The sequence below is a fragment of the Hypanus sabinus genome, chromosome 13 (genome assembly GCF_030144855.1).
Source record: "Hypanus sabinus isolate sHypSab1 chromosome 13, sHypSab1.hap1, whole genome shotgun sequence".
NCBI lineage: Eukaryota > Metazoa > Chordata > Chondrichthyes > Myliobatiformes > Dasyatidae > Hypanus > Hypanus sabinus.
The window spans coordinates 97,078,428-97,092,988 of record NC_082718.1 but is presented as its reverse complement, the minus strand read 5'-3'; the positions used below and the strand labels follow the sequence as shown (position 1 = coordinate 97,092,988).

Sequence of the window (14,561 nt, the reverse complement as noted above, 5' to 3'; positions counted from 1 at the left end):
TCCTATTCATGTACGGCCTTGGTCCTTGGATGTGTAGTGGAGAGTGTATCCACTACATCATGACCTGGTATAGAAACACCAATGAGTTAACAGAAAACCCTACAAAAGGTAGTGGATATGGCCCAGTCCATCATGGATAAAACCCCTCCCCACCATCAAGAATATCTATATGAAATGCTGTTGTAGGAAAGCAGAATCCATCATTAGGGACCTCCACCACCCAGGCTATGCTCAACCATCAGGCTTGTGATCGAAAGGGAATAACTACACTCACTTGTCCATCCATTGAAATGCTCCCACAACCAATTAACTCACTCTAAGTACCTGGGGGTGCACCTGGATGACAGACTTAAGTGGAGCACCAACACAGAGACTGTATACAAGAAGGGCCAGAGTCGCCTCTACTTCCTGAGGAGACTATTTGGAGCATGCAGGCCTCTCCTTCACACGCTCTTCCAGTCTGTTGTCGCCAGTACTTCTATGCGGTGGTGTGCTGGGGAAATGGCGTCAACACAGGTAATGCCAACAGGCTCAATAAACTGATTAGCAAGGCTGGTTCTGTTAAAGGAATCAAACCGGACATACTGGAGGCTGTAGTAGAACAAAGGACCCTATGGAAAATCCTGGCAATTTTGGACAATATTTCTCACCCTCTGAATGCCACCTTGCCTGAACAGGGGAGCAGTTTTAGTAATAGACTAAGACAACTGTGCTGCTCCAAAGAACCCTATATGAGGTAATTCTTACCCTCAGCTATTAGGCTGTATAATGAGTCAACCTATATCCAGGGAAGTGATGACCCCTCCTGTTAGACTGTTTGAGGTAACTTATTTTTTATTCTCTCTTACCTCTACTATTTGAATATCTGTGTACTTGTAATGCTGCTGTGACACTGTAAATTCCTTGGGGATCAATAAAGTTTCTATTTATCTATCTTTAAGGACACTTTATCTTGCTATCTCTTGTTCTTACTGTTTTTTGCTATTTATTTATATTTGCATTTGCACAGTTTGTTGCCTTCTGAGCTCTGGTTGATCTTTCATTGATGGTGTTACAGTTCTATTCTATTTGTTGAGTATGTCCGCAGGAAAATGAATTTCGGGGTTCTATGGTGACCCATCTGAATTTTGATAATAAATTTACTTTGAGCTTTGAACTTACCGGTCCAAATGCTGTGATTGTATCTGTCTATACCAACACCACTGGCATAGTCCAATTACCCACCACCAGGCATGAAAAACATGCCCCTTTAAATATTTCCTCCATCATTTAAACATATGAACCCTTCTTTTAGACTCCCTCCCCTTGGAAAAAGAGTGGCTATTTCCCCTAGTAATTTTATAAAACTTTTTAAGGTCAGCCCTCCCTCTGCCTCTTGCACTGAGAACATTCCCAGCCTGCCTGATCTCTCCTTGTAGCTGAAACCATCCATTGCAGGCAAACATCCTGGTGAATCTCTTTAGTGCTGCGAATGTATTTTCCCACTGAAAAAGGATCTAGTGCTTTCCTGAAGTATATGACAAAATCTTCTCGGGCTTCCAGCCAGGTACAGGTATCGATTATAATGGCAAACTATGCCACCTTCATCATCCACAAAATGCTGGTGGAACGCAGCAGGCCAGGCAGCATCTATAGGGAGAAGCACTGTCGACGTTTCTGGCCGAGACCCTTCGTCAGGACGAACTGAAAGGAAAGATAGTAAGAGATTTGAAAGTAGTGGGGGGAGGGGGAAATGCAAAATGATAGGAGAAGACTGGAGGGGGTGGGATGAAGTTAAGAGCTGGAAAGGTGATTGGCAAAAGGGATACAGAGCTGGAGAAGGGAAAGGATCATGGGACGGGAGGCCTTGGGGGAAAGAAAGGGGGAGGGGGGAGCAGCAGAGGGAGATGGAGAACAGGCAGAGTGAAGGGTAGAAAAAGAGAAAAAAACAAACAACTAAATATGTCAGGGATGGGGTAAGAAGGGGAGGAGGGGCATTAACGGAAGTTAGAGAAGTCAATGTTCATGCCATCAGGTAGGAGGCTACCCAGCTGGTATACAAGGTGTTGTTCCTCCAACCTGAGTGTGGCTTCATCTTGACAGTAGAGGAGGCCATGGATAGACATATCAAAATGGGAATGGGACGTGGAATTAAAATGTGTGGCCACTGGGAGATCCTGCTTTCTCTGGCAGACCGAGCGTAGGTATTCAGCGAAACGGTCTCCCAGTCTGCGTCGGGTCTCACCAATATATAAAAGGCCACACTGGGAGCACCGGACGCAGTATACCACACCAGCCGACTCACAGGTGAAGTGTCACCTCACCTGGAAGGACTGTCTGGGGCCCTGAATGGTGGTGAGGGAGGAAGTGCAAGGGCAGGTGTAGCACTTGTTCCATTTACAAGGATAAGTGCCAGGAGGGAGATCGGTGGGAAGGAATGGGGGGGGGGGGACGAGTGGAGAAGGGAGTCGCGTAGGGAGTGATCCCTGCGGAAAGCAGAAAGGGGGGGGGGAGGGAAAGATGTGCTTGGTAGTGGGATCCCGTTGGAGGTGGTGGAAGTTACAGAGAATTATACGTTGGACCTGGAGGCTGGTGGGGTGGTAGGTAAGGACAAGGGGAACCCTATCCCGAATGGGGTGGCGGGCGGATGGGGTGAGGGCAGATGTGCGGGAAATGGGATAGCTGCATTTGAGAGCAGAGTTGATGGTGGAAGAAGGGAAGCTCCTTTGTGATGGGCACACTTCACCTGTGAGTCGGCTGGTGTGGTATACTGCGTCCGGTGCTCCCAGTGTGGCCTTTTATATATTGGTGAGACCCGACGCAGACTGGGAGACCGTTTCACTGAACACCTACACTCGGTCCGCCAGAAAAAGCAGGATCTCCCAGTGGCCACACATTTTAATTCCACGTCCCATTCCCATTCTGATTCTACTGCCGAGATGAAGCCACACTCAGGTTGGAGGAACAACACCTTATATACCAGCTGGGTAGCCTCCAACCTGATGGCATGAACATTGACTTCTCTAACTTGTTAATGCCCCTCCTCTCTTTCTTACCGCATCCCTGACATATTTAGTTGTTTGTTTTTTTTTCTCTCTCTCTGCCCATCACCCTGCCTGTTCTCCATCTCCCTCTGGTGTTCCCCCCCTCCCCTTTCTTTCTCCCGAGGCCTCCCGTCCCATGATCCTTTCCCTTCTCCAGCTCTGTAGCCCTTTCACCAATCACCTTTCCAGCTCTTAGCTTCATCCCACCCCCTCCGGTCTTCTCCTATCATTTCACATTTCCCCTCCCCCCACTACTTTCAACTCTCTTACTATCTTTCCTTTCAGTTTGTCCTGACGAAGGGTCTCGGCCCGAAACGTCGACAGTGCTTCTCCTTATACATGCTGCCTGGCCTGCTGTGTTCCACCAGCATGTTGTGTGTGTTGTTTGAATTTCCAGCATCTCGTGTTTCCATCTTCATCATGCCTGGGCATGTCTAGTTCAGTGATATTTATACCATCATCGCCTGTTGCTTCTGATTGGTTAGTCCTCATCCAATCAGGTTTCCACTCTCCCCCCTTGTTTACAATCAATTTCCAATTCCAGTACCATTTTCTCACTCTTTGCTCATACCACCTAAATGTCAATTATCTGTCGATCTAGGCCTTGGAAATCTTCAATGACCCGCATGATTGAAACTTTCTAGTGTAGAGGATTCCAAAAGCTAGTGAGCACATGAGAGAAGAAACTTCTCCTCATCTCCCATTTTAACTAGGTGAAACCACTTTTCTGACTATTTTAAAGATGAATTGCATTGTTTCCCAACGTCAGACATCAGGCTTAATCACCTACATTTCTCTACTGTCTGACTCCTACCTTTCTTAAGGAATGAACAAAACATTCAAAGATTGATTTAAAAAAATCATTGGAATCTTTGATCTGTCCCCTACCTCGCTTAAAGAATTTATCTGCAGTTTCTCAATGCTTTGAGACCCTTCCCAAAGCAGGAAACGTTGCAATCAACACATCCATTATCTCACCAGGCACCTTCTTACTTGCAGGCTCGGGCCTTCATAGTCAGCTTTTGCTTGCCAAGAAACTTCTTTCCTTGTGGTGGAGATGAAGGGAATCATGGGATTTAGGATTAATATTGCAGAGTAGTACTGAGATAAAAGATCAGCATGACTCATTGAAATGCCTACTCTTTGGAATCGCAATTGAGGGAAATATTTGGAGGGAAAGTGAGTTTATCACAAAAGAGAGGGCATGCCGGCTTTATTAAATTGTCCTTCTGCTACAGAATTTCTCAGTTTAGGATGCACGTGTGAAGTTCCTCTTATACTAAATTTAACGCCACAGCAAAACTGCTTCAGACACAATAAGGGTCAACGCAGTAAAGTTAGCTCGGAGTTTATTTTTAAAATATTTATTTTTATTAAGTGTGGATTCATTCCTTTATCTCAAGCAAACAATATACCAGCAGTAGCAAGGGTAAACACACTTCAATGCTCCCATTTCCACTCAGGATAGGTTAGGTCACACAGGGACTTCCCAGGAGAATCTGGTTAGATTCAGACAAGTTTTGTCTCCTATAAGTGGGTTTAATGACATGATCCCTGGTGTAGAGTAATGCTGAGAAGTGTGCATGTCCAATATTTGTGTGGCAACAGCTGTAAGATCTCCAAATACCATTCCACACAATCATCTGTTATTCAGGGTGGCTGCCCAATGTTTACCTTTTTTACATTAGCTAGTTTATCTTGTTCAGAGTGACTGGTCACTCACATAACCGGAATATGATTCATAGCTGTTCACTATCAAGCAATAGAACTGTCCAGAAACAAAACAAAAGCTCTTATTTCCTCTGTACACCATTTAGAGGAAAGTACCACCTTCTTGCACACAATTCTTCTCGCATTGGAAGAAGGCTTAGTGTATCTATAACCAGACTGAACCTATTTTATGTGAGTAAAACGGGTAAATGAACAGTAAAGGTATAAAAGTAAATCTTTTCAGCACATAAATAACTGATCAGACTTTATTTTTCTTTCAATATATAAGGAAGCTATTCAGTTCATTGAGTCTGTATTTGTACATATCAGTTTTGAGTTTTATATTCTGTTTGTTGCTCGTTCTTTTTGCGTGATTTTTTTGTACGTGGGGATGGGGTTTGATGTTTTTGTTTGAACACGTTCTTTGTTTCATGGCCATTTATGTGGAAGACCATAAGATGTAGGAGTGGAATTAGCCTGTCGAGTCTGCTCACAGCCGATCCAACTTCCCTCTCAGCCCCAATCTTTCCTGCCTTTGTGCCCTGACCAATCAAGAATCTGTCAACCTCAGTCTTAAGTACACATAAAGACTTGGCCTCCACAGCTGCCTGGGGCATAGAATTCCACAGATTCACCACTCTTTGGCTAAAGAAATTCCTTCTTATCTCTGTTCTAAAAGGACGCCCCTCTATTCTGAGGCTGTGTCCTCTGGTCTCAGAGTCTCCCACCACAGGAAACATCCTCTCCACATCAACTGTGTCAATGCCTTTCACCACTCAATAGGCTTCAATGAGGTCACCCCTCCTTCTTCAAAATTCCAGTGAACACAGGCCCAGAGCCGTCAAATGCTGTTCATATGACAAGTCATTTGATCCTGGATTCATTTTCTTCAACCTCTTTTGAACCCTCTCCAGTTTCAGCACATCCTTTCTAAGGTGAGGGGCCCAAAACTGTTCACAATAATACAAGTGAGGCCTCACCAGTGCTTTATAAAGTCTCGACATTACATCCTTGCACTTATATTCTAGTCCTCTTGAAATGAAAGCTCACGTCCATCAACTCCCCCAATTCTCCTGCCAGTCAACCACACTAAGGTGGAATTTCCAAAGGCCAAATAACCCAGCACATCAGTGAGATTCAGGAGGAAGTAGAAGCCTACGTAGAGAATATCCAAACTCCAGACAGAAATCACCTGAAGTTAGGATCGAACCCAGGAACCAAAGTGGTTGAGCTGCACCACTAGCAGTGCTCACCAATATTCTCTCCGAACACCAACTTTGAAACCTGAACTCATTTTGTGTTTTCTGAAACACAACCTCAGAGCTAACTGCACTGCAGCTCCTGATCCGACTAAATGCAAACTTAGGGCTCTGTCCTAGATTTTATCTAACCAGCTTGGGCTGTCCCCTATCAAAGGCAATCCCAATTTCCCCTGGTCACACAAAGCTCACTGGAGTATAGCATGCCTCATATTACATTGGAGCAGGAGCCAGTTGTAGAAGGCAGGATTTCCCTTACGTACTGATGGCAAATATTTGTTGGTGGAAATGAACTATGTGATCAAATGCAATGACTACTTTAAATCATTTGTCCCCTGGGTATCCTATTGAACTTGCCTCAGACACATACTGCACCTTATCCAGCCATTGCAGCATCCGTCAGTCAACCAGAGCTGATAGGTTTTTTCCTGAAAAGTACCATGTGACCTTGATTTATCCATTGCAGTTGTTTCCTGCAATATAAAATCCAAATCACAGCTTTCAACGTGGTCAACAAGATCATCTTTGGTGCAATTACTTGTAAAACAATTCGCCTAAAAGTATTAGCCATTTAACTGTATTTTGTGGAATGCTGCCCAAGCTAAAATGTTTATTTTGTGGTATTAAATGGCTACAAATTGATTCATGGGTTATTTCCTTCTTTGGGGAGATAACAGATGAATAAAATTCAATCAGGTGAAAACAAATCCATTTGCCATACTGCACCACTTCCTGTTGTTTGATAATGTTTCACCCATCTTCCCTCAACCAGTGTGTTGCAAGGATTTTGTCATTGCCTGGGTACATGGCCTTAAACAATGAACGAAGGAGCAGGATCAGGCCATTCGGCCCATCAAGCCTGTTCTGCCATTCAATCATGGCTGATTATTATCCCTCTCAACCCCATTTTCCTGCCTTCTCCCCATAAATTTTGAAACAAGCACCTGCCAAGCTCTGCTTTAAATAAACCCAATTGCTTGGCCTCCGCAGCTATCTGTGGCAATGAATTCCACCGATTCGCCATCCTCTGGCCCGAGAAGTTCCTCTTTATCTCTGTTTTAAAGGGACATCCGAGGCTGTACCCGCTGGTCCTGGACTCCCCCACTATAGGAAACATCCTCTCGGCCTCCACTCTCTCTAGGTTCCTTCAATATTCAAGTGCGTTGGCCAGTGTGGAGTGGTTGATATTGCAAGGTTGTTCATAGCTCAACTGAGATTATAACATTCAAATGTGTGGGTTTCATACAAGGAGTGATCTACTCTACTACTTTGTGACTGAGAAATATTACGTCAAACACAATGTTTACCAGTTCACTCACCGATTTTGCAATATACGTCCTCCTAGGTTACAAACCTATGGACATCCCCTACACACAAATGCGGGTTCGGGAGTCCGAGGGGATGGATGAGGATGGATTTGCCACCCGCTGCACCTTCGGCGGATGCGAACAGGGCGTTTGCATATGCCTTCTCTCCTTCCCCACCCACCCCCAGCCCGAGTCACGGCCGAAGGGGGCCGAGCGGGCTCACTCGCTCTCCGGCTGATCTCCCTGCCCCGCTCGCTCTCCCGTCATTGACGGCCTGTCTGATCCTCTGTCTTTGTGATCCTCCTCCACACACTGTTTGTGCTCATTTCTGACCTTTGAATAGTTCAGGCTATGAATAATTCTCACGATTGGAACCCTACAACCTGGCGCCTGACTGTAATCTTTTACCAATTCAGTCAGGAATAGCGCTAATTATCTTTAAAACAGATAGAGACCTACTTTTTAATTAATGGTCAGGAGTGGAGAAGATAACTATAAATTAAAGACAGCACAAGATACAAGAGTCTATGTCGGTTTTCCTTTATTTGGTTCAACTCCGTCAGGGATTCTTTCATCATTTTGAGAGTTTAAACTGTTGACATAAAAATGACGGAATTTCTATTCATAAAGCCAAATTCATATGGAAATCTCTTCCACTGCAGTGGTGTTGGAAGATATCCAACTGTGATACTGGCAAAGTCGAAGTAATTTGCATAGTAGTGTGACAAGGTGGTGGGAGGTGAATGGAATGTAACACGGTTTTTCGTTTCGACGCTCTGCATATTTCCCTCAGATCTCTCGACGTTTTTATCTTCCTTGTGCACTGATAAACCACTGATTTGAAAATCAGTCGATGTTATATTGCGGTATTGGAACAAGGTGGAAAGAAAAACTGGAAAATAATTCAGATAGGTGTGGCCCCAAAGTTGGAGAAACTCTGCTGATGGATTGTTTTAATGGTTATATAGTGTATCATTCAGATTAGCTGTAGCACTGGTGTACTGCCCTCTTAATTTAGCAAAGCACAAGTATGTAATATGAAAGACAAATTTTTGTTAAATAGTTAAAGATAACTTGTGATCTGGTCTTCCCTGACTCTTCTCCATTATCTTCACCACATCAAACTCACACCGGGCATGGGATGGGAACCAGCCAAGTCAGGTATTTCTGCAGTTTTGCACATTAGCACTAGTATCATTATTCTCCTTTAATTAGTTCCTGAAGTTTGGCATTGCTGGCATGAGCAGCAATTATTGTCGTCACTGTGCTTGATGGTCCATCTTTCTGAAGTAAGTGATTATTCCACAGTGAGGTGGTGAGTTCATGGTGACACAGTGGATATTGGGGGAGTTTGATGGCTCTGGGATTGTACTAGCTGGAGTCTGGAAGACTGGGGAGGTGTGTGTGTCATTGAAATTTATCAGACAGAGTGGAAGTTGAGAGGAGATTTCAATGGTGGGAAAGTCCAGGGCCAGAATAGCCTCGGAATAGATAGATGTCCCTTTTGAAGAGAGATGAGGAGAAATTTCTTTAGCCTGTGAATCTGTGGAATTCATTCCCACAGGCGGCAGTGGAGGCCAAGTCATTGGGCATATTTATTGATAGATTCTTGATTTGCAAGGGTGTCAAAAGTTACGAGGAGAAGACAGGAGAATGGAGTGGAGAGGGCTAAGAATCAGCAATGATGGAACAGCAGAGCAGACTTGATGGGTCAATTGGCCTTATTCTGCTCTCTGTGCACTAGGGTCTTACTACTTCATTACTACTGATGCTGAGTCATGTGTGCTCATACTGTCCTGGCAACTAGGAAATTTAAACTATAGAAATTAAATAAAATCTAGAGTTTTTTTTTAAAAAGAGCTGGTCTCAGGAAAGGTCGCCATGAAGCTACTGAAAAAAAACCCATTTAGTATAGTAATATTGTTCAAGGTAGGAAATCAGCTACCCTTACCTGAGCTGCCTTATATGTGACACCAGGGCCATCAACGTGCTGGGTCCCTGAAACATCTCCTCAGTTCTGGGATGATGAGGGAAGAGGGAACAAACGCCTGCATTGCCAGTAATCTTCTCATCGTGAGAATAATAAAGATGAATCACCAATGAATCTCGAAGGAAAGATGCTGGTGATTTCATGTTTGTTTAGCTGTAACTGAGTTTTAATGTCTTCAATGTTTTGCATCATCTCCAGATGTTCAAGACATGCAAATAGTGGGAATGGTTCCAAATCTGGATAGCCAACAGACTTAGAACAAACGTAGAACATTACAACATGGTACAGGCCCTTCGGCCATCCATGTTGTGCCAACTTTTTAACCTACTCTACGATAATTCTAATCCTTCACTCCTACGTAGTCCTCCCATGTTGCTATCATCCGTGTGCCTATCTAAAAGTTTCTTAAATGCCCCAAATGTATCTACAGTGCAGTGCAAAAGTCTTAAGCGCATGTACAGCCAGAGTGCTGAAGACTTTTGCACAGTACTGTATTCATCAACATGGAGCAGAGAGTGAGGTTGTAAATCTGGGGGGAGCAAAGGATGTTGGGAATGGTGAGGGTGGAGCACCATGGGAGGGGTGTGGGACAAGCAGAGAAGGAGGGCCTGGGTGGGAGGGTGGTGTGGGTGTGGACACACCCAGCCCTAGGTCATTTGATTCCAAACATTTGGTTTATTGATCATTACAGAATGTCTCTCTGGTGCCTCCCACTCCTTCCCCTTTTCCCAACTATGATTCCAACTCTGTCCACAATAGAGACCCGTATCAGAATCAGGCTTATTATCACTCATATATGTCATGAATTTTTTTTGCAGCAGCATTACAACAGAATACATAAAATTATTACAGTACTGTGCAAAAGTTTTGGCTCCCTAGCTCTATATATATATATATACACCTAAGACTTTTGCACAGTACTGTACCTCTATCACCAACACTGGTAGAGCATTCCATACACCCACTATTCTCTGTGTAAAAGAAAGCATTTACCTCTGACATCCCCCTATACTTTTCTTCAATCACCATAATATTATGCCCCCCTTATCTTAGTTGTTCCTGCTTGTAACATAATGGCGTGAGAGTGTGGTTTCTTGGTCTGGTGTGGATCGAGGGTTAGTGGGCTTTGGGTAGAGTAGCAAGGCGCTACAGAATTGGACACCGGAAGGCAACTTTGGGGTCTTAAGAGTAGTTGGAAGCAGAAGTTCTGGGATCTGGGAATACTGAAAGCAGACGTAGTAAGTGCTGCAGTGAAGTATTTGGTGGAATGGAGTCTTGGGATGTGGAAATACATAGAAATTTACAGCACATTACAGGCCCTTTGGCCCACAATGTTGTGCAGACCATGTATCCTACCGTTAGGAGAGTTAAAAAGTCAGGAAATGTAATAACAGAAATGCAGTGTCTTTAATATTTATATAATCTTGTATATATATTGTTTAATCATATTTCTTGTATATATTCTTGTTTATTTAATTAATTATGAGTAATGTATAAAAATATTTAAATTCCATTCATCATCATTCTACCACATGACGCGTGCAAGCCTCACTTAAAGTAAAAGACAAAGTTACACCTGCATTCCCAGACCCCTGGTATTCCTTTGAATTAATTTAATGTTTTGAAATTAAAAAACATTACATTGGCAACAAGGTATTTTTAAAACCAACCCAAGATGGTTACCCACCTGTTAAAACAGCGAGACGTTTGAACTAAAAAAAGCGCTGCGAGGAACAGTCAAGTCTAAAAGGAACAACTCAGCACACGGAGAAATGGTTGAGTTTAAAACAGAAGTAGCAAGCACGTGAAAGGAATACACAACTGAGTTTTTTTTAAAGTAAGATAACATAAGAATGTGCAGGTTCATTAAGAGTGAGTACCAGGTGATAATAATCTTTTTTTTTAAAATCAGAAATGGCTGGCTACATCAGAAAGATTGATGAGTTTGACTGCACAATGGATAATTGGCTCATTGGAACAGTATTTTGAAACAAACAAAATAGCCATTAAGAAGTGATTGCCAATTTTGCTGAGTTTATTGGGTTTAAAGGCATACAGTTTGCTTCAAAAGTTTAACTGCTCCAACCAAACCATCAGAAAAGAGCTTTGCTACTATTGTAAAAGTGATGCAGGAACACTTAGAACTCGAGGAATTGTGGAATGCAGAATGTTTTACACTTCATAAAGCAGAATCAAAAGGAAGGGGAGTCTATTTCAGCGTATGAGGCTGAATTGAAGAGGTTGTCTGAATATTGTCAGTTCGGCAAAGGCTTAATGATGCATTGAGAGGTTGTTTAGTCTGTGGAATCTTGCAACAAAGCATTCAAAAACAGCTCCAAACTGAAGCACAGCTTATATGTAAAAGAGCAAAGGAAATCACAGTTTCAATGGAAACTGCAGACAGAGACATGGTTGAGTGGCAGTGAAAGTGAGCTTGAGCAAAATTGCATCGTCTAAACAGAAACTTACATGGGCGAACAAATTGTGTTAGAGTTGTGGCAGGGGCTCACATACACCAAACAAATGCAGATTTGAAGGCAAAACTTGCAGAAAATGCAACAAAGAGCATGTCAGGTTGACAAAAATAAATGGTCTGCACAGGTGAAGAGAAAATGCTAAAAAGCCAAGTTGCAGTTTCAGAAAGAACACTAATCCGCATCACACACAAATGCTGAAGGAACTCAGCAGGCTAATTGAGGAAAAATTATGCTGCGTGCTATTGATGAAAAATCTGATAATGATGGGAGTGACACAGGACTGTGTAGCCTTGAGATTATTAGTGTGAAAATTAACAATAGACATGCAATATTGCTTATGCCAGAAGCGAACAGCATATTCATTTAATGATATCAAACTGAAACCTGAAGATATTCAACCAAGAACTTATACAGGAGAATAGATAACTTCTATGGTAATGACATCCATAACTGTGAAATACAACAACCAACAAGCCACATTGAGCTTGTATGTGATAAAACAGAAGGATCAGCATTGTGGAGCGGCTGAGAAAACTATAACTTGATTGGAGATCCATCCAGCGTTTGCGTTGCCATATCCCCTGCAATAAAGTCAACTGAGAGTAAATTAAGAAAGGTACTGGATGATGCCATAACTGTCTCCATGCCGAACATCATGAAACGTTGCCCAACGGAGGGCGAACATGTGTTGGAGCCAACATCTGTGCCTCTGGTTGGAAGCATATTGGGCCAAGGAAGGACCATGCTGCTCAGAGAAAAGTGGCAAAAGCAGACTACAACATATCTGAGAAAGCTTCTGCTATGATAACTAGGTAGCTACTTGTGAAATGTGCCTTGGGTTTAAGTTGGAAGAGAGTTCAAGGAGCATCAAAATATTAGCAAGCTTTTGGCTTTTGTCAGTATAAAGAACCAGTATCTCTTGTGCGTGCGTTGAGGTTATTGCATGACTTCAAGTGGGAGAAAAAGAGCTGCTTGTAAAAGTAGGTGCAAAGATCAAAGCACAGCTGGATGAATTGAAGGCCAAAAAGGTGCCAATGGAGATACAAGAACAGGATTTGTCAGATGATGTTGCAGACGAGGAAACCATGAGGAGAGATCAGATTGTAAAGGGAGCAATAGAAGCATTAATAAGAAAATACTCCAGTGAACTAAATGGACCTTCCCAAGATCAAGTTGCACAAAATAGAAGAAGAAAAAGGAGGGAACAGACGGAGAGAAAGTATGTGATCGAGAAAGAGAGTGGTGGGAAAGACAGAAGGAACGTGAGAAAGAGAAGAAAAGGGGAAAAAGTCGAAGTAGATCCAGAGAAAGAAAGGTGGCTACTGCTTTCAGATTCACTGCCTGCAAACTCAGAGTCAACTCTTACAGCCACCACAGAGGAGGCCCCAGAACCTGAGATTGTTTATGGTCACAAAGCCAAACAGAGTGATCCTCCTTGTCAGGAAAGAATTATCCCTCAAAAGTAAGAACTCCCCCACAGCAATTAAATCTTTAGGCCTGACTGGGACAACTTAAAATTTACTATGCTGTGGATGTCTGTATAGTAGTTGTATTATATAGTTGAGGTGCATTCTTTTATTGAGTTGGAGTACAGCTAAGCAGGGAGGAGTGTTCTGTATTTAGTATTTCAATAATATTTGATTAATCTTGCACATATATTGTTTAATATAGGAATGAACATCCTTGTTCATTTAATTAATTAATTATGGGTTATGCGCAAAAATACTTTAATTGCATTCATCATTATGCTAGCACAGGATACACACACACCTCAGTTTAAAGTAAAAGATGAAGTTACACCCACATTCCTGGACTCCTGGTCTCACTGTGTGTTATTTTAATGTTTTGAAATTACAAAATATTACAGGAAATGTCTAATTTGAGTGCACTGGGAGAATGTGAGGACACTGCAACGCTGCAGATGAATAGTAGTTAACCCCTTGGCCACAGCCCAACTGACAGTCACAAGTTCTTGAGGAGATTCTGGAAGTCACTGTGTTGTTTGTGAAGCAAAATCTTGGATGTACAGTACCTGAAGGAGGATGAAGCTGGTTGCCAAACTACTGTTCAAAATGCAGTAGTAGATCTGTTTTTTTTCTGCCGCAGAAAGGCTGAAGTTCTTGAACAGGAAACCAGAACAGCAAAAAAAAAGGAGAATAGAAAGATCTGGAGACAAGCATATGGGAGGGAGGGAGGGAGGGAGAGGGAGAGAGAGAGGGAGAGAGAGAGAGGTGGTGGGGGGGGGGGAGAGAGAGAGAGAGAGAGTCATGTGAGTGTGTGTGTGTGTGTCCGTGAGTGACAGAGTGAGAGAAAGAGTGCGTATGTGCACGCAGAGGAGGTCAAAGTTAAACGAGAACATTAAGTTTTCATCATTTCCCCTATTTCATTTGCGAAATAATTTCCCCATTGCTGAACTCTGTTATTAACAGATTTTTAGAGACTGCCAACTGTATATTGTAAATATGGAGGAAAGAGTTGGTCATTGGAGGCTCCAATGTTTAAATGAGAAATGCTAAATATAAACATTCCTTTGATAAAGTAATATCTTTCGGCTTTCCTTTAAATCATATGACAGAAACTGTTTAGAACTTCTTGCCCATCAAAAACAAACTATTAATGTGGTCAAACTTCCTATTCTGAAAGTTACTGTTCAAGTTTACCCTGTTACTCAATCAACCCACATCACTGAAAATTTAGGCAAGGCATTAGTTCATCCGGGCCTGAAAGATGAGCTCTTCAAATAAGACAGTATTGAAGCCATTGACGGCAATAAAAATAACAGATAAATGTAATTA

The 14,561-nt window shown here is 42.7% G+C and overlaps 1 protein-coding gene across 2 annotated transcripts in view; it reads left to right on the top strand.

Moving 5' to 3' along the window:
* Positions 1–14,561, top strand: part of LOC132404195 (calcineurin B homologous protein 3-like) — a 53,557-nt gene that overhangs the window by 8,522 nt on the left and 30,474 nt on the right. The gene's annotated exons all lie outside the window — the stretch shown is intronic.